Genomic DNA, 24179 nt, shown 5'->3' on the forward strand with positions numbered 1-24179 from the left:
GCTAGAGTATACAGTTGATGTTTGAAGAGGAGATGTAAGCAGAGGACCTGAATACATATTTTTTTTCTGAAGAAGACATACAGAGACCCAAAAGATCCATGAAAAGATCCTCAATATCATTAATCATCAGGGAAATACAAATTAATACTACAATGAGATATCACTTCATACCTGTCAGAATGGCTTTCATCAAAAAGAATGACAACAAACAAGTCTTTGGGAAGTTGGGAAGAAAAATGAACTCCAGTATAATATGTTGGGAATGTAAGTTGTGCTAGCCACTGTGAAAAATGGTGGTTCCTCAAAAAATTAAAAATAGAACCACAATATGATCCAGCAAATTCATTTTAGGGTATCTAGCTAGAAAAAAAAAACACTAATTGAAAGAGACATATGTACCCCTATGTTCATTGGAATATTATTTACAATAGCAACATAGGTATCCATCGATAAGTGATTAAATAGAGAAGATATGGTGTGTGTGTGTATTATATATATAGTACATATATATATAGTACATTCATATATTTATATATGAGGAATATAAATATTACTTAGCCATCAAAAAGTAAATCTTGCCATTTGCAACATCATGGATGGATGTAGAGGGAATTTATGCTAAGTGAACTAAATCATACATAGAAAAATACTGTATCATCTCACATAATATGTGGAGTCTAAAAACATAACAAATGAAGCAAAATAAACTCAAAGAATAAACTCAAAGATTCAGAGAACAAAATTGTGGTTGCCAGAGGAAAGGGAGAGGGAAATAGATGAAATCAGTGAAGTAGATGAAGAGAGACAAAGTTCCAGTCGTAAGATAAGTAAGCCATGGAATATAACTATAACATAGGTAATAGTCAACAGTATCATAACAGTTCTGTATGATAACAGATGGTTACTAGGCTTACCATGGTGATCATTTCTGAAGTTATATAAAAGGTGAAGCACTATATTGTATACCCAAAAGCAGTATAATTACTGTTGTTGGTCAGCCACTCAGTCGTGTCTGACTCTTTGTAACCCCATGGACTATGTGCCAGCCATACCTCAACTGAAAAAAGGAAAATAAGTAGCTTCTTTTCTTTAAAATATTCTGTAAAGTATTTCATTAATTTAGTCTGACAATCCCCTACACTTCAATTATTCTGTCAGTTGAGTAGTTTTTGTAAAACAGAATCATGATCAAATTATTCCTTCGTTAAAAGCCCTTTATTGACTCCCTATGATTTTAAGATAGAACTTGATGTTCTTAGAGGAAGGAGAGAATGAGATTATGAGGCTTACTATATGTCAGGCACCATCCTAAGTGCTTTCCATATACTATGTAATGTAACATATGGGTATATAATTAATTATATATAATTATTTGAAATAATTCTTACATTTTTCTTATGTGGTAGATACCATTATTAAACCTATATATGTGGAGGAAATGTCAGGTTAGCTAGACAAGCCAGTTGATCATAGGGGTAAAATGTGGTAAGTCTACTATCCCAAGTCCAGATAGTGAAACTCCAAAGGCCAAGGTCTTAGCCTCTACATTATACTGACTCCTGAGAGGAGATAAATGTCTAATGGCATCAGGTTAAAATACCTTGATACATCCATCATATTACATGAAGACTGTCTAATTAAGGTAAAAGTTGGTGGCTGCTAGTATTTACTTCTGTGATTCCTTTTTTTTTTTTTTAATCTTTCTTTAGCTAACAACTTTCATTCTGTTATTTTCAAGAAGTAATTTATGGTCAAGTGCCATGCCCTAGAAATCATTTCTTTCTTCCTTCCCTTCTTTCTTTCCTCTCCTTTTTTCTGGTCTTCTTTTCAAGTACTTTTTCATATCTCTTTATGATCCACTGATCTCTATTTCAGGGTTTAATCCTCAGAGACCGATCCTTTTTCTCTATTTATTTTTTTTAAAGTAACCTTTGTTATAGTAGCTAAGAACATAGATGGAACTTTGAGCCAGATTTCTTGGTTTGAATCCTGAAATTCCTATTTGCTAGCTTTACAACCATGGATCTTTCTGTGTCTCATTATCTTCATGTGTAAATTGGAGGTGGTGGGGGTAATAGTATTTACCTCCCAGGTTTGTTGGGAGGATCAAATACAATAATCATTAAAACAGTGCCTGATATGTGGTAAAGACTACATATACAGTTGTTGTATATTCTGTGAATCCTACAAGAAAGAGCTTTTACCTGAATAATGAATTATCCATTATTGACATGTAACAGTGTCAGAGAAAGAGGAAGCCAGTAAACTAGATCAAAAGAGTTGTAGTCAGAGAGAGAAATAAAACCAACTGCAGTAGTGCTGCCTCCAGTTAATAGAGAGGGGAGATGAATGGAGTCTAAAAACGTTGCTCTCAAACCTCACCCTTTTGGGGCTGTACATAGGGAAAGGCAAACACAGGCCACTCTGTAACTTGCTTTCCCATCTGCCCATTAAAAAAAAAAAAAATCATCAAATAGTAATACTAACAGCTGCAATTTATTGAGTACCTATTTGATGCCATTTTTTCACAGGACGATGAGGCCTAATTAAGTTCTGCAATTGCCAAATATTACACATTGGAATCTGAAGCATAACTTAGACTGACTTCTGAACCCAGAAAACTTCCAGCAGAAGGCCTTGTTTCCTAAGTCTTTTAACCACATTCTGGAAACACACTATCCAGGAATGGGGAGGAGTGATTGAAATAAAGTTTGCTGGACAATGTGAAAACAATAATTATATATGTTATATATAAAATCTATAATTCTCTTTTGGTTTCAGAAGTATTTCAAGTGCCTCAATGAATGAGTATATGGGATTGGTCAAAAAGTTCATTTGGGTTTTTCTTTAACATTTTATGAACTTTCTGGCCAACCCATTACATTTAATAAATTTTAATTTAAGAGCTGCCATGTACTAGGTGATGCTCTAGATATAAGGCATAACATAGTAAACAAATAGGCATGATTTCTGTTCTCCTGGAGTTCTTAGGTACAAAGAAAAAATTGCTGTCTCTTTTGTAAATACAAAGAAAGTGTGAGATTATTGATCGCTAGTACATGCTCAAGGAATAAATTGTTCCCATAGAACATAAACTCACACCATTCTTTGTCATGAATAAACAATTTGTGATTCACTTGTTCTGAATGACTCACTAGAATAGATCTACTTCAGACTTACAAAAATGGACCTCTATCTCATAATAATTCCATAAATATTTTTTTGTTCTCTGGGAACTTCACATTTTCTTCTTGGATTCTTATCTGTCAGTATCAAGTATAATTCCCTTTCTTCATCATTACGCTTAAAAAAGGACAAATTCTGTTATTCCTCAGTTTGAAGCAATTCAGACTACACAGTATCACACTGTGTTAATGGTAAAAATACTTCTGAACGGGAAAAATTATTCAGCAAGGGCTTTATATAAACAAGAGCAAAAAATGATGTGGAATTGTGATGAGCTACAGCAGATGAAGATAAAGAGGATTCTGTGTATTTATACCATAGTTTCTCAGAAAAAGGTACCAAATGTGGAGTTTGTGGCTCTCCTGCCTCTTTTCCTTATAACTTGTTGTCTGCAATATGAAATTGGCTTTGATGTGACTAAATGGATAGCTCAAGCAGTTTGTAATGAGATTCAGATTCTTTCATCTCTAAGTTTCTGGTTCTAAAAAGACAAAGCTATTACTCTCTGATGGGTGTTTGGTGATCTGTGCAAGATGGGTCACGGCCCAGCTTCTCAAAGGCAGATAGATAGATCACTGAAAAACTGATAAATGGTGGGAAAGGACAATCTCATTAGCTAGCTCATTAACAATTTTGTTTTTAGAGAAACCCAAGGGTGACTAAACATGGAGATTAAATTCTTAGCCTTGGATAGTAAACAGTACCATATTAGCAAGGCATTGTGAAAATTTCTTATCCTACTCCTGCCTTAGCTGGGGTGTGGGATGGATTGATACTGTACTATCTAGAAACTTTTATAAACATTTCTTTAAAAATAAAAAATACAACTTTTTGTCTTTAAAGCTCATGCTTCAAATAGAAGTACAGCTTTTCCTTTATAGTTACGCACATAAATCTCTCCATCATGTCCCAGGAGAAAATCTATTTTTACTGCATCAGCAACTAAGCTGTTCTGAGAAACCTATTTCTTTCAAAAACAGCAAGTAACAAATAAAATTTTAGGAAGAGTTTTGTTAAGTGTTCCTTAATATGTTAAGTTCACAAAGATCATAATTGACCATTATTTTTCAAGTTAGGTATTTTGGGGAAAAAAACAAAATAGTAAAGAAAAATAAAAGATTACTCAAAATAATCCCCACTCCATTCAGAATGTTTTAAAGTAATTGAATGATCATCCACCATGTATTAGATTTTAATTTCATTAATGCATTAGTCAAATCTTTAATGCCTAGAAAAATACTTTGCATGTAGTTGAAATTCAGTACATATTCAACTTTTCATTCAATCAGTATTTATTGAGTATCTCCTGTGTGCTGGTTACTAAAGTTTTGGAGTATAATGTATTCAATAAAAGCCTCCTTACTCAATGGTGAGTATAAAACATATTCTCAAAATACCTTTTGCAAAAAACAAGATAGGTGGCATGAGATAAAGTACTAGACTGGAAATTAAAAATCCTGGGTTATAATTTTTGAGCAAGACATTTTCTTTCTGTTTTGTTTTTCTCTTTTGTTAAAGGAAGGGATAAGAGTTAATTGTTTCTCAGTTTTGTAGTGGTCTTTGTTCTAAGACATATGTGAAATATGGAAGAGACTACCCCAAAATATTTGAGGAGTGAATATTCATTAATGTGTGTGTTGGGAGTGGGGAAGATGAAGAAGAAGCAACAGAAGGGGAAAAGGTAGGGAAAAGTAGAGAGAAAAGAGGAAAGGAGGAAAGGGGAGGTGAGAGGAAAATGTGGAAACAGTGACCAGTCAATGCGACATCTCCTGGGAATGATTTAGCAGTTACTCAACACAATGCCAGCATTCCAAGAATTAAGCCAAAGACCAAAAGTGGCATTCAGCCCTTGGGGAAATCAGACCCAATTCAGATAATGAATATGACACATAGCTGTCATGAAAGCTAAACGTATTGGTGCCTCCATGAAATGAAGCCCACAAATTATAAAAGCTGGAGGCGTGAAATGCCTCTGGGAAGAAGGGGAAAGAAGTAATGACTTTATGAGAAGGTGTAGCTGTGGACATTTGTGGACCTGCTTTTTGTTCTCTTCAGGTGGAAGAGTGGCCTTCATATACCTGGGTTTGCAGTAATTATATATATATAATACAAATAAATATTGTGCTTAATGTGGTTGGTATATATAGGAATCAATAAACACTTAAATCATTTTGTCAACTTAGTTGTAATTTATATCATATTTTTACTTTATGTCTTGGAATAATTATCTCAAGACAAGAGGTGGTTTTGGCCTTAAAATTTTGTGCTACATAAGGATTAAAAGTTGGAAATAACTTACACTTCGTGGATCACAGCCATGTTTGACGAAGAGGCTTGCATAACTCAATAAAACTATGAACCATGCTGTGAGGGGCCACCCAGGATGGACGGGTCATAGTGGAGAGTTCTGACAAAATAGGATCCACTGGAGGAGGGAATGGCAAACCACTCCAATATCCTTGCTGCAAGAACCCCATGAAAAGTATGAAAAGGTGAAAAGATATGACACTGAAAGGTGAACTCCCCAGGTAAGAAGGTGTCCAGTATGCTACTGGAGAAGAGTGGAGGGCAGTCACTAATAGCTCCAGAAAGAATGAAGAGGCTGGGCCAAAGGACAAACGATGCTCAGTTGTGGATGTGTGTGATGATGAAAGTAAAGTCTGATGCTCTAAAGAACAATATTGCATAGGAACTTGGAATGTTAGGTCCGTGAATCAAACAAGGTAAATTGAACGTGGCCAAACAGGAGGAGGCAAGAATGAACATTGACCTCTTAGAAAATCAGTAAACTAAAATGGACAGGAATGGAAAAATTTAATTCAGATGACAATTGTATCTACTATTGTGGGCTAGAATGCCTTAGAAGAAATGGAATAACCCACCTAGTCAACAAAACAACCCAAAATATGGTACTTGGGTGCAGTCTCAAAAACAACAGAATGATCTGGGTTTGTTTCCAAGGCAAACCATTCAACATCACAGTGATCCAAGTCTGTGCCTCAAGCACTGATGCTGGAGAAGCTGAAGTTGACCAGTTCTATGAAGATCTATAAGACTTCTAGAACTAACACCCCCCCCCCCCAAAAAAAAAATGTCCTTTTCATCATAGGGGATTGGAATGCAGAAGTAGAAAGTCAAGAGATACCTGGAGTAACAGGCAAGTTTAGTCTTGCAGTACAAAATGAAGCAGGGAAAAGGCTAACAGAGTTTTGTCAAGAGGACACACTGGTCACAGCAAACACCCTCTTCCAACAACACAAGAGACGATTCTACACATGGACATCACCAGATGGTCAATACAGAAGTCAGTTTGAATATATTCTTTGCAGCCAAAGATGGAGAAACTGTATACAGTCAGCAAAAAGAAGAACTATAACTACTGTGGCTCAGATCATAGCTCCTTATTGCAAAATTGAGGTTTAAATTCGAGAAACTAGGGAAAACCTCTAGGCCATTCAGGTATGATCTAAGTCAAACCCCTTATGGTAAAGCAGTAGATGTGATGAATAGATTGAAGGGATTAGATCTGGTGGACAGTGCCTTAACAACTATAGAGACAGGTTCATAACACTGTACAGGTGGCGGTGACCCAAACCATCCCAAAGAAAAAGAAAAATGCAAAAAGGCAAAGTGATTGTCTGAGGAGACATTGCAAATAGCTGAGGAAAGAAGACAAATGAAAAGCAAGGGAAAAAGGAAAAGATACACCCAACTGAATGCCGAGTTCCAGAGAATAGCAAGGAGAGATGAGAAAGTCTTCTTAAATGAACAATGTAAAGTAGAGGAAAACAATAGAATGGGAAAGACTAGAGATCTCTTCAAGACTTTTCATGCAAGGATGGACGTGATAAAGGACAGAAATGATAAGAACTTAACAGAGGCGGAAGAGATAAAGAAGAGGTAGCAAGAATACACAGAAGAACTATACAAAAAAGATCTTAATGACTGGGATAACCATGATGGTGTGATCACTCACCTAGAGCCAGACATCCTTGAGTGTGAAATCAAGTTGGTCTTTAGGAAACATCACTATGAACAAAGCTAGTGGAAATGATGGAATTTCAGATGAACTATTTCAAATCTTAAAAGATGATGCTGTTAAAGTGCTGCACTCAATATGCCAGCAAATTTGGAAAACTCAACAGAGACCACAGGACTGGAAATGGTCAGTTTTCATATTCCAATCCCAAAGAAGGGCAATGCCAAAGATTGTTCAGTCTATCGCACAATTGTGCTCATTTCACACGCTAACAGGGTAATGCTGAAAATCTTTCACACTAGGCTTCAATAGTATGTGAACCAAGAAATTCCAGATGTACAAGGTGGATTTAGAAAAGGAAGAAGAACCATAGATCAAACTAGAGTGAAAGCCTGGCTTAAAACTCAACATTCAAAAACTAAGTTCGTAGCATCTAGTCCCATTACTTCATGGCAAGTAGAACAGGAAAAAGTAGAAGCAGTGACAAATTTAATTTTCTTGGGCTCCAAAATCACTGTGGATAGTGACTGCAGCCACAAAATTAAAATGCCTGCTTCTTGGGAAGAAAGCTATGACAAACACAGCATATTAAAAAGCAAAGACTTATGACTTGGATGACAAAGGTTTGTATAATCAAAGCTATGGCTTTTCCTGTAGCCACGTATAGATGTGTAAGAGTTTCAACATTAAAGACAGCTGAGCACTGAAAAATAAGCATATGAATTGTGGTGCTAGAGAAGACCCTTGAGAGTTCCTTGGATTGCAAGATCAAACCAGTCAATCCTAAGGGAAATCAACTCCTAAAGGAAATCAGATATTCATTGGAAGGACTAACGCTGAAGCTCCAATACTTTGGCCACCTGATGTGAAGAGCTGACTCTATGGAAAAGACCCTGCTGCTGGGAAAGATTGAAGGCAAATGAAGAAAAGGGCAACAGAAGATGAGATGGTTAGATAGCATGACTGACTCAATGGACATGAAGTTGAGCAAACTCTTGGAATTAGTGAAGGATGGGGAAACCTGGCGTGCTGCAGTCCACGGGGTTGCAGAGTCACTTAGCGATTGAACAACAACAGTAACTTTTCTTTTTTCCCTTTGGGTTTTGGATATATAGTCGTGGGAGGACAGAGAAGAGGAGGCTAGAGGAAAAAGGAATAACAGGAGAGCATCTAACAGTCCTCTTATTCCTCCAAGTGAAGTAGTGACTCTGTCATGGTTTAGTTTTTACCAGTGATGGTGTGCAAGCAATGTTCTGTTATAGGTTATAGATTTAGACACATAATTGTTTCTGTTAATCATTTTTAATTACATTTTTATTCTTAAAATCTGAGTTATAATATGCATTGTTTAATGATTCAGATTATTCTACAAGTTCAGGTCTACAGCGGTCTTTTGACCCTTCTTTCTGTCATCTCTGGCTTACCAGAAGTTACCAGTTTTAACTGTGATGGCTAATGTTTTTAATTTTTCTTATCTATCTCTTTATCACAGAGTAACACACTTCTACATCTACTTCATATCTTCTTTGTCTTTTTAAAAGGATTGTCTATTAATTTCCTACTCCAGAAGATGGAGATATTACCCTCTTTCATAGGAACTTCTTCCCCAAATACACATGTACTCATTTTTGCTTTCTACACTCTTCTTCTCAATAAGGATTCAGAAGAAGAATAAGGATTCCGAAGAAAAATAAGGATTCAGAGGGGCCTCCCTGGTGGCTCAATGGAAGGGAATCTGCCTGCCAATTGCAAGAGATACAGGAGACTCGGGTTCAATGTGTGGGTGGGAAAGATCCCCTGGAGAAGGAAATGGTAACCCACTCCACTATTCTTGCCTGGGAAATCCCATGGACAGAGAAGACTGGTGGGTTACAGTCCATGGGGTTGCAAAAGAGATGTACATGACATAGTGACTAAACAGTAGGAACTTTTCTTCTGAATAAGGGTACATTGTAAATTAGGTCAAATCAATATTTGTGTGTGTGTGTATGTGTGTGTGTGTCTGTCTGTCTGTCTATGTAAACCTCATATACAGCTAAGCTATGTAGTATAATTTAACTACTTAATGTTCCCATCAAATTTCCAGCATCTTTGGATCATCGAAAAACCAAGAGAGTTCCAGAAAAACATCTATTTCTGCTTTATTGACTACACCAAAGCCTTTAATTGTGTGGATCACAAAAAACTGTGGAAAATTCTTAAAGAGATGGGAACACCAGACCACCTTACTTGCCTCCTGAGAAATCTGTATGCAGGTCAAGAAGCAACAGTTAGAACCAGACATGGAACAACAGACTGGTTCCAAATCAGGAAAGGAGCATGTCAAGGCTGTATATTGTCACCCTGCTTATTTAATGCACCCTGCAGAGTGCATCACGAGAAATGCTGGGCTGGAGGAAGCACAAGCTGGAATCAAGATTGCCACGAGAAATATCAATAACCTCAGATATGCAGATGACACCACCCTTATGGCAGAAAATGAAGAAGAACTAAAGAGCCTTTTGATGAAAGTGAAAGAGGAGAGTGCAAAAGCTGGCCTAAAACTCAATATTCAAAAAACAAAGATCGTGTCATCTGGTCCCATTACTTCATGGCAAATAGATGGGGAAATAGTGACAGACTATTTTTTTGGGCTCCCATATCACTGCAGATGGTGACTGCAGCCATGAAATTAAAAGACGCTTGCTCCTTGGAAGAAAAACTATGACCAACCTAGACAGCATATTAAAAAACAGAGTCATTGCTTTGCCAACAAAGGTCTGTCTAGTCAAAGCTATGATTTTTCCAGTAGTCATGTATGGATGTGAGAGTTGGACCATAAAGAAAGCTGAGCGCTGAAGAATTGATGCTTTTGAACTGTGGTGATGGAGAAGACTCTTGAAAGTCCCTTGGACTGCAAGGAGATCAAACCAGTCAACGAATATTCATTGGTAGGACTAATGTTGAAGCTGAAACTCCAAAACTTTGGCCACCTGATGCAAAGAAGTGACTCATTGGAAAAGACCCTGATGCTGGGAAAGATTTAATGCAGGAGGAGAAGGGGACAACAGAGGATGAGATGGTTGGATGGCATCACCGACTTGATGGACATGAGTTTGAGCAAGCTTTGGGAGTTGGTGAAGGACAGGGAAGCCTGGTGTGCTGCAGTCCATGGGGTCGCAGAGTCAGATACAACTGAGCGACTGAACTGACTGATGCAAAGAACTGACTCATTGGAAAAAACCCTGATGCTGGGAAAGATTGAAGGCAGGAGGAGAAGGGGACGACAGAGGATGAGATGGTTGGATGGCATCACCGACTTGATGGACATGAGTTTGAGCAATCTCCGAGAGTTGGTGATGGACAGGGAGGCCTGGCGTGCTGTAGTCCATGCTGTCGCAAAGAGTCGGACACGGCTGAGGGACTGAACTGAACTGAACTGAATAGTCCCATTGATTTTTTTGTTTTCCTTTCAGTTAATACTTCACTTTTTTTCATTTGCTGACTATTTTATGTACCAATCACTAATTTAAATCCAAACTCTCTAACAATGTCAAATTTGTCTCAGTACATTCTCATCAGATGTTCTATTGTATTTTATCTACTTGATGACATCTCAGTAGCTTTCTGATATGGCAGATCTTCCATTGTAGACTCATTGCTCTTTATCCCTGGTTAAAATTCTTTTCCTAGGATCTTTCTTTTCAATCATCCTGGGGATTCCTTTTTACTTCTCTCTTGAGTTGGAGCTCTTATTTACTATGTCCTATCTCTTCCTTCTTATTGATTCTTATACTTGGAGAAACATCCAGTAAGTTCTTTATAAAAGATTTATATGAGGTACATTTTGTGAGATTTTTCCTATCTTTAAATTATTTCATGCTTATTTGTGTGGCTGGGTATAGAATTGTAAGTTTGAAAATATTTTTCCTCAGAAATTTGAAGGCATTTTCTAGCTATAGAGTTCTGTGTCCTTATATTAATAATTCCTGATCTTTTGTATATAATCTATTCCCCTCCAACTCCTTCATTCTTGCTCTGGGAAGCTTGTAAGATATTTTCATTACTATTTTAGAATTTTATAATGTTTTCTTTTTTTTTTTTTTTTTTTTTTTGGTGTGTGTATTTATGCATTGGCTGGGTACTTGAGCAAGCTTTTTAAGTTTGGAAACACATGCCCTTCAAGTTTAGAAAGGTGCCTTAAATTATTTTATTAATGATCTTCTTTCCTCTGTTTTTTCTAATCTTTCCAGAAATTCTATTTTTCAGATATTGGACCTGCAGGATGGGTCATCTGATTTTCTTAGGTTTTCTTTCTAGATTCCATCTCTTTTTGTTCTACCATATGAGTGGTTTTCTCACTTCATCTTACAGTCTTTCTGCTCAGCCTTTGATTTCTGTCATCCTGTTTTAGATCATTTTTGTTCTTTGAACCAAATTTATGAAATCTTCTTGTTTTATTAATGCAATATGTTCTCATCTGGCAGAGGCTCCCAATGATTATTTTTTGAAGTTTCCTTTTCCCTATTTGATCTCTGCTACATCCACGTTTTTGTGCTTGTGTTTTTATGGTCTGTCTTACAGACAAATTCATCAGATGTTTGGTGATCTTTGATTGTCTGCTTGTATTTAAATTGGGGCATTAAAACCTGGAGAGAACCCTTGAATATGACTTGCTAATCATGGGCTTCACAGTAGGTGTTGTGGCAGAGTTGTTTAGTTGGGGGGGCTGATCACATTCTGCAGAGAAGGACTTTCCAGTACTTCTCCTGAAAGGCACAAGCCGGTCTGGTGTTCTGGTAGTTGGGGAAGAGGCCTGAGGTGTGCAAATGTTCACTTATTTTCTATGTTTTACTTTATGGTATCTCACTCTCACCTTTTTCTGGCTTCTCATCCCCCAAACCCATTTTTCCATGCAGAGAATAAATTCTGATTTTCTGCTAGCGGGGAGGGACAGCTGTCTGGTACATAGCACTGGGGAAGGGATCTAAGGTTCTAAATGGTTCTCGGATAGGTTTTCAGCAAGATTCTTCTGTTTTAGCCCTTTACTTCAAGAAGTACTCAGTGCTGGTAATTCCTGACACTTCTGAAGATTCTGCAAGAAGAATTTGGTTGTTTGCTTTTTTCAATTGCTTCATTAAGTGTTCTAGATCAGTTACTGTTTATCCTTTTGCTTTCTGGCATCTGCAATTTCAAGTCTGTTGTCTCATTTCCTATTCTCTTTATCTCTGTAAATTTATGCATTTTGAAAAGCTCATTGCCAATTTCTTGTTTCAGAAGGAAGTGAAAATAAATGCATTTCTTATGTCTTATTTTCTCACAGAAATGCCATTGATTCTTTAAACTGGAGTTCAATTCACAAGTGGTACAGTTCCTTTGACCACAATCCAGTGGTCTATAATGGGCAAGGGAGTCTTGTAAGCTTTTAAAATTCAATTGCATCAGCCTCCTCTCTCATCCTTTGGTGTCTTTTTTCTCTGGAGTTTCCACAGTGCATTGCTACCCTCTTATTTTTCTCTCCCTTTATCTTTCTATACTCTTGGTTCAGAATGCCCAAATAATCTAAACTTCTGAGTCTGAAATTCAGAACTTTCCATAATACATGCCCCTGTTTGTTCTCTGTCTCTAATATAAACGCTTTTCTTCGGCTAGTCTTGTTTCTCTCTGTTACTTTCCTTTCAGTTATCTCTTTGTTTATCAAACATCTGTAAGCACATATGTAAGTAACACTTGTATAAACACTTATATATTCCATTGTTAAGATTAAAAAATGAATCCTTGTGGTGCTTGCGATCTAATATGAGATACGCCTCTAGACAGTTTAATGCTCTGACATAGTATAGGTGCTATAATAGGATAATGACAGAATATTAAGGGGCCACTTGGGGACAGGGTCAAATCTCCTGTGGGAAGGTAAGCAAAGGTCTCACTAATGAGGCATATTTGGCTTGATTCTTGCAGTGTAGTCTCCAGGAGATCTTAGTGCTATGACTTGGTAAGAGAAAAGACTCTCCAGATGGCGTGTACTGCTTGAGGAAAGTGAAGGGTTCGGTGCAAATGATCTTGGTGCATTAGGGCAAATCTAGGAGTTGTGAGGATGGAAAATGATGGGGGGGGGTGTCCAAAAGTGTAGATATTTGTACTTTAGAAACATCACTCTTGTAGCAGTGAGGAGGGTAGATTGCACGGATACTCTTTCCAGTTGGTAGGTCATAATTAAGCATTTCCATGGACTTCTCAAATCATCCCTCCTTCTCATTCCAAATCTGGTTCACCCTTCAAGTTCCTTTTTCTTTTTTTCTTTTTAAAAAAATGTTTATTTTTAATTGGAGGATAATTGATTTACAATATTGTGTTGGTTTCTGCCATATATCAACATGAATCAGACATAGGACTTTCATAAATCCCCCGCTCTCAAACCTTCCTCTGGGGCTTGATTCCATGGGGTAGCAAAGAGTTGGACACGACTGAGCGACTAACACACACACACATACACACCCCCACACACAACACACACACATCATATGCATACCCCCACACACCTCCCACCCCATCCCACTCCTTGAGGTTGTCACAGAGCACCAGGTTTGAGCTCCCTGCATCATGCAGCAAATTCCCTCTGGCTGTTTATTTTACATATGGTCATATATATGTTTCAGTGCTTCTCTATCAATTCATCCCACCCTCTCCTTCCCCTACAAGTCTTCAAGTTCCTTTCTATAAAGCCTCTCTGAACAGTTCTAGCATGTATATTTTTCCATTTTTCCTTAGACTTATTTTGGCTGCACTGACTCTTCATTGCGGTATGTGGACTTTCTCTAGTGGAGAGGCAGTGGCTTCTGTGATGGCATAGCAGCTACTCAGCAGTGTACAGGCTTTACTAATTGTGGTGTGTGGGCTTCTCATGTGTGGAACAGAGGCTTAGTTGCCTCCTGGCATGTGGGATCTTAGTTCCTAGACCAGGGACTAAACCCATGTCCCCTGCATTGGCGGGTAGAATCTTAACCACCGGACCTCCAGGGAGGTCCCTTCTTAGACTTTTAAAATGTGAATTATACTACATGGCACTTGAGTATATATATACTTGTAAGCTTGATACTATTTCCTTTGTGTGCGTGTGTGTGTGTACTGTTTGTCTTGTCTCTTTAATAAATGTTCAGTCTTCTATATTAGAAGACTAATAAAGTCCTGTATATAATGTGACTCAACAGATATGTGATTTTTATAGCATTGATTAAAGAAATATGTAGTGAGATACCACTATGTACCAGGTCTGTGACAAGTTCTGGAAACTGACAGTGCATAGGTAAGTGTACCATCTCTGTCCATAAAAGAAGGTAGAGGTCAATTTTTAAATATATCTAAAATTTAATTTACTGCTTATAGCCTTAATAACCACAACCAGATTCTGATTTACTTGTTCTCTCTCTACAATTTAAGGCCCTTATGAGAGCAGAGATTTTTTTGTTTGTTTGTTTGTTTTAAGCTTTTACTTACACATCAGTAGAGTTCTGGTGAATGGCTTGATACTGCCTTTCCTTGGGGTGTCATTTTAATTAATAGTCCCTTTAATTTGAATTTTTGGGCATACAGGTTGCAAATGAATGCAAGAATTTTAAAACTATATTTATTTATAAGCTGAAGGAGTCAGAGTATTTTACTGTTTTTTAATCTATTTTTTTTTCAAATTTGGCAATAAAGAAGATAGATCTCCAGTTTACTGTAAGTATAAGAGAGCTATGAATAGAAATTGGAAGTACATTCTAGGATAGAATTGTGATTATTTAAACCCTATGTGCAGTAGCCAGCTTTATCTTGATAAAGTGCAGGTCATGGCTCTAACCTCACTTAAATTTCTCTCTCTCTCTTTTTTTTTTTTTGGTTTAACAGATTTTAGAGTTTGTTTTACATTTCTAAGACCAAAGCTCTCTTAGGAAGCTCATATATCATCTTAATTTATGTAGAAATAAATGAAAATATATTATGAGGCGCATTTAACCTTTCAGGATTATTTAGAGGAAGATATCTGTATTATGGACATTGTTGTACTCATACATATTACAAGTGCCAGTTAAATTTGAAATGCTATCTGATTGTGTTATCTAGTTATATCTTTGGGAAGTTGATTTAAAAGTTAGTTAAGGGGTTCCATTTTTTGTTAGTTGAGACTTGGTTGATTATAGTTTGACCATTATTGGCTAATTTTTGTTGAGTATCTACTGGATACAAGATGTTGGAGGTCTAAAAGTGGATGACTTGTTGCTCCACACAGGTCATCTGGGAATTCTTCTATTATTTTGGTTTTTGTGCCCATCATGCATCTGATGCAGATTCAATGAGCTTATATCTCACACTTGCAACCTTCTCAGAACCATTACCCTTGGGTCTGAGCAGCTCACCTTGAAGCCCTCCTCTCATCCCGTGTTTGTCTGGTAGGGGATAATCCAACATGTTCTCTCACAGTGCCTGTCCATCCCCCATCTTGTTTCTCTGATCTGCTACTGGTTACTCCTCAAAGAACTTAATAAATTGTATGACACTAATCCTCCTCTTCCCTGGTGGCTCAGATGGTAAAGCGTCTGCCTACAATGCAGGAGACCTGGGTTCAATCCCTGGGTGGGGAAGATCCTTTGGAGAAGGAAATGGCAACCCACTCCAATATTCATTCTTGCCTTGAAAATCCCATGGGAGGAGCCTGGTAGGCTACAGTCCGTGGGGTCGCAAAGAGTCAGACACGACTGAGCGACTTTACTTACTTACGTACTAATCCTTCTCTTGGTCTTCCCAGGTGGCTCAGTGGTAAAGAGTCTGACTGCAATACAGAAGACGGGTTTGATCCCTTGGTTGGGAAGATCCCCTGGAAAAGGAAATGGCAACCCACTCCAGTATTCTTACCTGGGAAATTCCATGGTCAAAAGAGCCTGGTGGGCTATAGTCCATGGGGTCGCAGAAGAGTTGGAGATGACTTAGCTACTGAACAACAATAATAGTTCTTCTCTAAGATTTTTCTTCTAGATAACTCAATGTATGACAGTTGATGTTTGAGAAAAGAAGGAATGATGGTTGTAATAAACTTTGAAGAAAGCCGGTCTTGTACTGGAGAGAGTGATCCAAGATTTCAGAGAGAGGCTTGATCAGAATCAAAAGGCTAGACTTTTTCACAAAAATGCATCATCAGAGCAGCCATCCAGGGCCATGTTTCCTAACATTCCTCGGTTAACTAAGTTCCTAAGTTCTCTAAGTTTTCTTGTTATAGACGGGTCTGATTGCCTTCCCAGAGAGGAAAAAAAAAAAAAATAGCACACTGTATTGAAGAGAGTTATAGTGAGTTTGTTTATGTTGTTATTTGCAGATAGTTGCAATTGCTGTCTAGAATTTCTTCCCATGTTCAGGTTGTATAAAAATTGATAAGAATCTTGAGGCAGTAGCAATCAGTATGAATGAAAAGAAATACACATAGTGACAGAGTTGAATTGGCTGAAGTGGGGACCGAGTATTGGTTAAAAGGGCTCTCAAGGAATTGTTCCCAAGGATTTCTGAAAGCAGTCACCCAGGGAAATAGTCTTGTCTCATGGAGTGTTTTACTGAGTCACAGATGCATGCAGTGATTTTTGCCATGGGATGTAACTTTCACGGTTATTTCCAGCTGAGGAAATGTAGACTCTGCTAGGTTAAGAAAGAAAGAAAGTGAAGTTGCTCAGTCATGTCCGACTCTTTGCGACCCCATGGACTATAGCCCACCAGGTTCCTCCATCCATGGAATTTTCTAGGCAAGAGTACTGGAGTGGGTTGCCATTTCCTTCTCCAGGGGATCTTCCTGACCCAGAGATCAAGCCCAGGTCTCCCACATTGCAGGCAGATTCTTTACCACTGAGCCACCTGGGAAACACTCAGATTTCTTTAGGTTAGTGAAAACAGGCAACCTTGTTAAAAGTAAAGTGGCCTAACTGAAACTGTCTAAAAGTGGGGCATACCTAACAAGTTAACCTAACTTACTACAAGTGAATAGCCTAACTACATTGAACTGGACAGGAAATAAAGCAACTAATGTAAGTGACTGTGAAAATTGTCTTGTTTGGATCCTCTAAGGCTGAAGAGCAAAGAATTATACATAAATGTATTCTAAGTGTCAAGATCAAGTGGATTCTCTTTTATTATGAGAGATAAATTCTTTTTATCTGTCTTTTTTTTTTTTTTTGCTTCTCTGTTCTGGTAATACTTGGCTATTGCTATTTCTTGTGTCTTATGTCATATTCCCTTTTGTATTCCTTTTTTTCCCCTCCTAGAATGAACCCTCAAGTATAATTTTCATTTAAGATGCATTTATGGGAAACATTCTCTGCCATTAATTCTTCAAACAGTGTATCTCTTTTATTCTTGCTATCTTCTACTCTGGGAATTCCAATTTTTTTTTTTTAAGTTTCTGATCTCATTTAAAACATTTTATTGGAGTATAGTTGATTTACAGTATTGAGTTAGTTTCAGGTATAGAGCAAGCAATTCAGTTATATATATATATATATTCATCCTTTTTTAAAAGATTCTTGTCTCATATAAATTATTACAGAATATTGAGTAGAGTCAGGAACTTTGATTTGATGTATTGTTCTGTCTCTTAATATCTTTTATACATTCTAATACTTACCACTCTATGTTTCACTCTAGTTAATTTTTTCAGTTCTATTGTCTGTTACTAATTATTTCTGCAGCTATATCCAACCTGTCATTTAGCCTTCTATTTTTAATTTTAATGATTATATGTAATATTTGTGGATATTCCATTTGGTTCCCTTGGGAAATCTGTCTGGTCACATTTGATAGTGCTGTTGTTTTTCATTATGCTTTCTACCCTTCCTTTAATTTTTAAATTATTCTATAGTTTACACATAATAATCCTGATATTTGTGGAATTTGTACAATCATTGGGAGTTTGTTGTTTTTGCTGATTCTTGCTTATGGTAATTTGCTTTTACAGGTTTTTATTTTATTTTTTCATTTCTTTTTTGTTGGTTTTTTTTTCATTTATTTTTATTAGTTGGAGGCTAATTACTTTACAATATTGTAGTGATTTTTGCCATACATTGACATGAATCAGCCATGGATCCACACGTGTTCCCCATCCCGATCCCCCCTCCCGCCTCCCTCCCCATCCCATCCCTCTGGGTCTTCCCCGTGCACCAGCCCTGAGCACCCATCTCATGCATCCAACCTGAGCTGGTGATCTGTTTCACCCTTGATAGTATACTTGTTTCAATGCTGTTCTCTCAGAACATCGCACCCTCACCTTCTCCCACAGAGTCCAGAAGTCTGTTCTGTACATCTGTGTCTCTTTTTCTGTTTTGCATATAGGGTTATCATTATCATCTTTTTAAATCCCATATATATGCATTAGTATACTGTATTGGTCTTTATCTTTCTGGCTTACTTCACTCTGTATAATGGGCTCCAGTTTCATCCATCTCATTAGAACTGATCCAAATGAATTCTTCTTAATGGCTGAGTAATATTCCATTGTGTATATGTACCATAGCTTCCTTATCCATTCATCTGTTGATGGGCATCTAGGTTGCTTCCATGTCCTGGCTATTACAAACAGTGCTGCGATGAGCATTGGGGTGTATGTGTCTCTTTCAGATCTGGTTTCCTCGGTGTGTATGCCCAGAAGTGGTATTGCTGGGTCATATGGCAGTTCTATTTCCAGTTTTTTAAGGAATGTCCACACTGTTCTCCATAGTGGCTGTACTAATTTGTATTCCCACCATCAGTGTAAGAGGGTTCCCTTTTCTCTACACCCTCTCCAGTATTTATTGCTTGTAGACTTTTGGATAGCAGCCATCCTGACTGGTGTGTAATGGTACCTCACTGTGGTTTGATTTGCATTTCTCTGATAATGAGTGATGTTGAGCATCTTTTCATGTGTTTGTTAGCCATCTGCTTTTACAGGTTTTTAGCGATTTTTAAATAATTGTCAGCTCATATTCCTTGGAGAGATTATTTGAGGCCTGATTTGTTGGTGCATTCTTGCAAAGAGGTTTTAGTGTTTTCTTCTGACAGTTCCTGTTGTTGAGTCTCTAAGTTGTATCCAACTCTTTGCATGCGAGGCTTTTCTGTCCTTCTCTGTCTCTAGGAGTTTGCTCAAACTCATGTCCATTGAGTTGGTGATGTTACCTAACCATCTCATCCTCTGCCACCCCTTTCTCTTGCCCTTCATCTTTCCCAACATCTGTGTCTTTTCCAGTGAGTTGGCTCTTTGCAAGTTCTTGGGACTTTACAGTGCTGGGACCACTTTAAGCTACATTTTTAGTTTTGAGTTTATATGGGTAGCATAAATTCTGGCCTCAAACCAGTATGAGTGTAGGCTTGCATTTAGGAATTCTCCAGAAGGACATCTTTTTTTCCCCTCATTTTTTCCCCGTCCATCTAAGATTTAAGACCAAAGGATACAGGTTTCTCACCATCTCCTTCCCCTTATGAGTTATTTTTAATTGTTTTTCATTGCCTTTGGATGGTCTTGTATTTGTTCCAGTGTCTCAATCCTATCTGTCATGTTTTCAGGGACCAATATTTCTTTTCCACTTTGAATGTGGCCCAAGTGTATCTTCTGTAAAAATCTAAGTCTTAGGCCACCATGGATTGGTAGGTTTATCCCTGTGATAAATACCAACCTCAGAGCTTGTTTACCTCTCTGAATTGTTGTTTCCTCTTCATTTCTACCCTCTGAGGTTTTCTATTTTTTTTTTTTTCACTCTTACACACTTATAAGAAAATTAAAACAATTCTATCCAGCATCTTCTTCTATTCTAAACTGAGAGATTTCTCTGGACTTCTCATCTGAATTACTGCCTGATATGAAAGCTTCCTTTCTGTTTTAGAGTGATGAAGGAAATGTAGACCCCATTTCTCATTCTTATTTTATGTTATTGTTGTAGTTTCATTTTTTATCCATGTATGTGTATAAAATTCCTTCTCTCCCCTCTCTGTATATATGTGTATATATAGCTTCACTCCTTATCCATTTATATATATATATATATATATTTCCCTCTCTCTTTTCCCTCTATATATGTATATATACACACACATATATGTATGTATATATATGTAGTTTCATTTCTTATACATGTAAATTTCCCTTTCTCCACACATACACTCACACTCTCATTTCAAGATGTCTTCAAAGGAAGAAGAGGTCAATGCACTCATTCTGCCATATGGAACTGCATGCTCAATTAGATCATTTTAAGTTTCTATTTTAAAACCTTGTGACATTTTGTTCTAAAAAACACTCATTGCAATATTTAGTGTATAGATGCAAGATGCTTTTACCCTGACATTTTAACCCAGTAAGTATTTGACATCCCGACTTTAAAGATAATGTTGACTTTATGTTGTAATTTATAAGTTTTTTTGGTCAGAATTAAATCAATACTGAAAAATTTTCTTTTAAAAGGTATCTTAGTCAACCTGTCCTATACTTAAGTTAAATAGCTTTTAATTTTTTAATTCAAATTTTTATCTACTGAAAATTTCTCATCAAAATCTTTTTTACCTTATCTTTTCAAAGATGTTTTGATTGCAAATTAATTATTTTCCCCCCAATGAGATTATACCTTCAGTTGTGAGCTTTCCTTTGGGGCCACTGTCTCTAACAAGCACAATTTACTGAGTTCAAATTTTGCAATCTAAAAAAAAAAATATTGTGCAGTCTAATGTTTACCTTTTGAAGTTCAACCATTGTCAATTTTGTGCTCTTTGAATTATTCTTACCAGTAGTAGTGTGTAACTGGATAAATTAATTAGAAAATAACTTGCACTTATTTCTTAGTCAAATCTTGAGAGCCATTTCTCTCAGTTACTTCAGAATGATTTAGTTCATTTTGTTGCTAATACAGTTTTTCCATATTCTACTAATCAGTGTGTGTGGCTCAGATGATAATCTACCTGAAATGCAGGAGACCTGAGTTGGATCCCTGGGTTGGGAAGATCCTCTGGAGAAGGGAATGGTAACCTACTCCAGTATTCTTGCCTGGAGAATTCCATGGACAGAGGAGCCTGGCGGGCTACAGTCCATGGGGTTACAAAGACTGGGCACAACTGATCAACTGTCACTTCATCTTATACTAAATGCTCACACTGGTGGGTATATCAAAGGATAAACAGAAGGATCAAACAGGAGAAATAAAATGTATTCAGAGTTAACATAGTAGAGTTAAAATAGCAGAATGAAACAGTGTAGTAGGATTGGAGGCATAGAAGATTCTGCTTGGACACATTTCCTACTGTTCCAGCAGGTATTTTTGACAGAGACTAAATGGAAATTTAGTTCCTAAAAGCAACCTAAACTATTAGTATCAAAGCTAGAGTCTGAATGGATACTTTATGGAGGGGAAACTTAAATTCCTTTTAAAAGTGGAAAAATACTCTCTTCTGATGGCAAAAAAAAGACATGTAGTTTCTTGCCAATGATTTAAAAGAGAGTATCAGAGTGGTACTTTTTCTCTTTTGTTTTGGATGTATGGAGTAAGAAGAAGCCAATATATTAGAGGAAATATTGTCTTCTTAGTGTAAAACATCTGGAATGGCTAATCTAGGCTTTCTCCTTTATTGAGCTTAATCAGCATAAGCAGGTGGATTTAGACAATCTGGAGTTATGATAGGAGACAACTCCTGTTATCTGAAAGCACCTAAAATAATGGTTTTGACCCAAAGAGATTAAAGTTTTAGAGACAGAATTTCCTGAATCATCTAGGGTGTTTCTAGTGTTAAAAATTTGAAGTATGGTTAATGTATAATATTATGTAAGTTACACATGTATGATATAGTGATTCATAATTTTTAATGGTTGTACTTCATTTATAGTTATAAAATATTGGCTACATTCCCTGTTTGTACAATATATTCTTGTAGCTTGTTTTATATATAATAGTTGGTACTCTTTTAATTCCCACCCCTATATACCCCTCCCACTTCCTTTTCCCTACTGATCATTACTAGTCTGTTCTCTATAGCTGTGAATCTGTTTCTTTTTGTAGTATTCACTAATATGTGGTTGCAGATGGCAAACTTTCATTAGTCTTCATGGGTGAGTGGTATTCCATTGTATGTATATATAACTACATCTTCTTTATCCATTCCTCTGTTGGTGGACACATAGGCTGTTTGCTAATTGCAAAATCTTGAATCTTACACTGATGAATTGTGATTCAGTAACTTTGGTATAAATCCCAGGAAATTGCATTTTGAATGACCATTCCAGGTAATTATAATGAACACTATATTTGAAAATAATTATCCAGAAGGGTGCATACCAGATCAGTCAGAATATCTCCAAGGGTGATATAGATGTATTTTAATTGTGCTTGGAAATAAAATTCAGGATAAATTAAACTGTTAATAATAATAGTTGAGGCCAGTATGTGTTATTTACTTCAGTGTCCTAGCCTTTAGGACTTACTCTCTTATTCAGCTATTCAAGATTTTTTCAGTTGATTCAATGAATAGCTATATTTTTGCCTTTCATTTATTTCTTTATTTTAATAAAGGATGAAAATAAAAGTTTGTATGTCAAACTATGCAAATCATGGCTATAGTTGAAGCCAGAATTTCTTAAAGCCTATGGATACACATGAGTGTCATATGAGATTTTAATAGCTGGTTTGTGTGAAAATGGATTTATTGTTAATTATGAACAAGAATCCATTTTCTGTGCAACAGTGGGTTCAGTACAGTTAAAAGGTTTTATTGTCTTCAAAATCTTTAGAAGTGAATATGCATCTTTATTCTCCAAGAGAAAGATATATTAAGTATTTATATGCCTTATTTATTTATTTATTTTTTGAGCAGCAGACTCTTCTAATGAGAAATCTATTAGCACATTTGGAGATATTAGCGTTGTTAGGAAAAGAGCTTGTGGCTTCCTGGTGGAAACCAGTGCCACATGTCTGTAGACCTTGGCAATATACTTAACATTTAGGTTCAGATCTTCAGAAAGCAGAACCTACAAGCTTGGAAGATGAAGTGAGTTGCCAATTTTGTGGGTTTATTTTTGTGTTCGTTTTAAATCTTTTGGACATACTAGCTTGTAAGCTGAATGCAGACAGGCTCCATGTCTTATATAGAAAAAATATGTTTTGTCATCTTACCTGTCAGTGATTTATTTTAGGTGTAGTAATACTAGTATACATGGGAAAGAACAGTGCTTTTACATTGTTGAAAACCACCTGGTGGAAATAGGGGTTTGTGTATAAGAATTTGAGTAGAATATGACAAATAAAAAAATTTTGCTTCTCTTTTTTCTTCCTTCTTCAGGTACACCATCAGTTCCTTACAGATCATTTCTCTGTGCCCTGCATTATTCAGAAATAAAACAAACTTCTAAGTTCCTTTTGTACTTTTTTCCTTTAGTCAGCACTTTTAAAGTATATTAGAAATTGTTAAAACTGTTTTTTTTTAAATCTAGATTTTGGAGTTTTAAAAATGATAATGCATCAGTAATCAGATGTTTTCATTCTTTCCTTAATTTTGCATAAAAATCGTGAAGCTAAAATAGATATTAAAATCAACTCAGTGCCTACATCCTGAATGCCCACTGTGTAGTAAGAGTTAAGGGTGTAATGATGACAGGGATATAAAGCTATCCTCATGGAGCTTACAGTCTAACAGGCAGAGAGACAGAAGTTGAACAAATAATTATATGTGCCACAAATACTTTGAAGGGAAACACAAGATGTTACCCTACTTTACCTAGTTAGCAAAGGGATCCTTTGGAGCTAATATTTCAGCTGGCTATTTTAGGAGAGTGTTAATGATGGTTATGATGGAAAGAGGGTCAAATGCTAACATTAGGTCAAAGCCCTGGAGGTGAGAGAGAGAAAGAGAGAGAAAGGGACGAGAGGAGAGAAAGAGAAAGATTTTCTATAGCTATTGATGGAAGTCCAGTATGGTACGTCTGAAATTTACCATGTCTCATATTGCATCCTTCATGCTCTGCTCCAAACTTGCTTCTCCCACTGTCGTCTCCATTTTAATAAACAGC

The 24179-nt window shown here is 36.7% G+C and overlaps 1 protein-coding gene and 1 non-coding gene across 2 annotated transcripts in view; both read left to right on the forward strand.

Annotated features, from left to right (window-relative positions):
- The window catches only part of DLG2 (discs large MAGUK scaffold protein 2), a 2219272-nt gene that overhangs the window by 210952 nt on the left and 1984141 nt on the right, over window positions 1-24179 (forward strand). The window lies entirely within an intron of this gene.
- On the forward strand, window positions 15697-15768 carry TRNAC-ACA (transfer RNA cysteine (anticodon ACA)). Its single transcript has one exon. It is a non-coding gene; the product is annotated as a tRNA-Cys (tRNA).

Source organism: Muntiacus reevesi, chromosome 5 (assembly GCF_963930625.1).
Source record: "Muntiacus reevesi chromosome 5, mMunRee1.1, whole genome shotgun sequence".
Classification (NCBI taxonomy): Eukaryota; Metazoa; Chordata; class Mammalia; order Artiodactyla; family Cervidae; genus Muntiacus; species Muntiacus reevesi.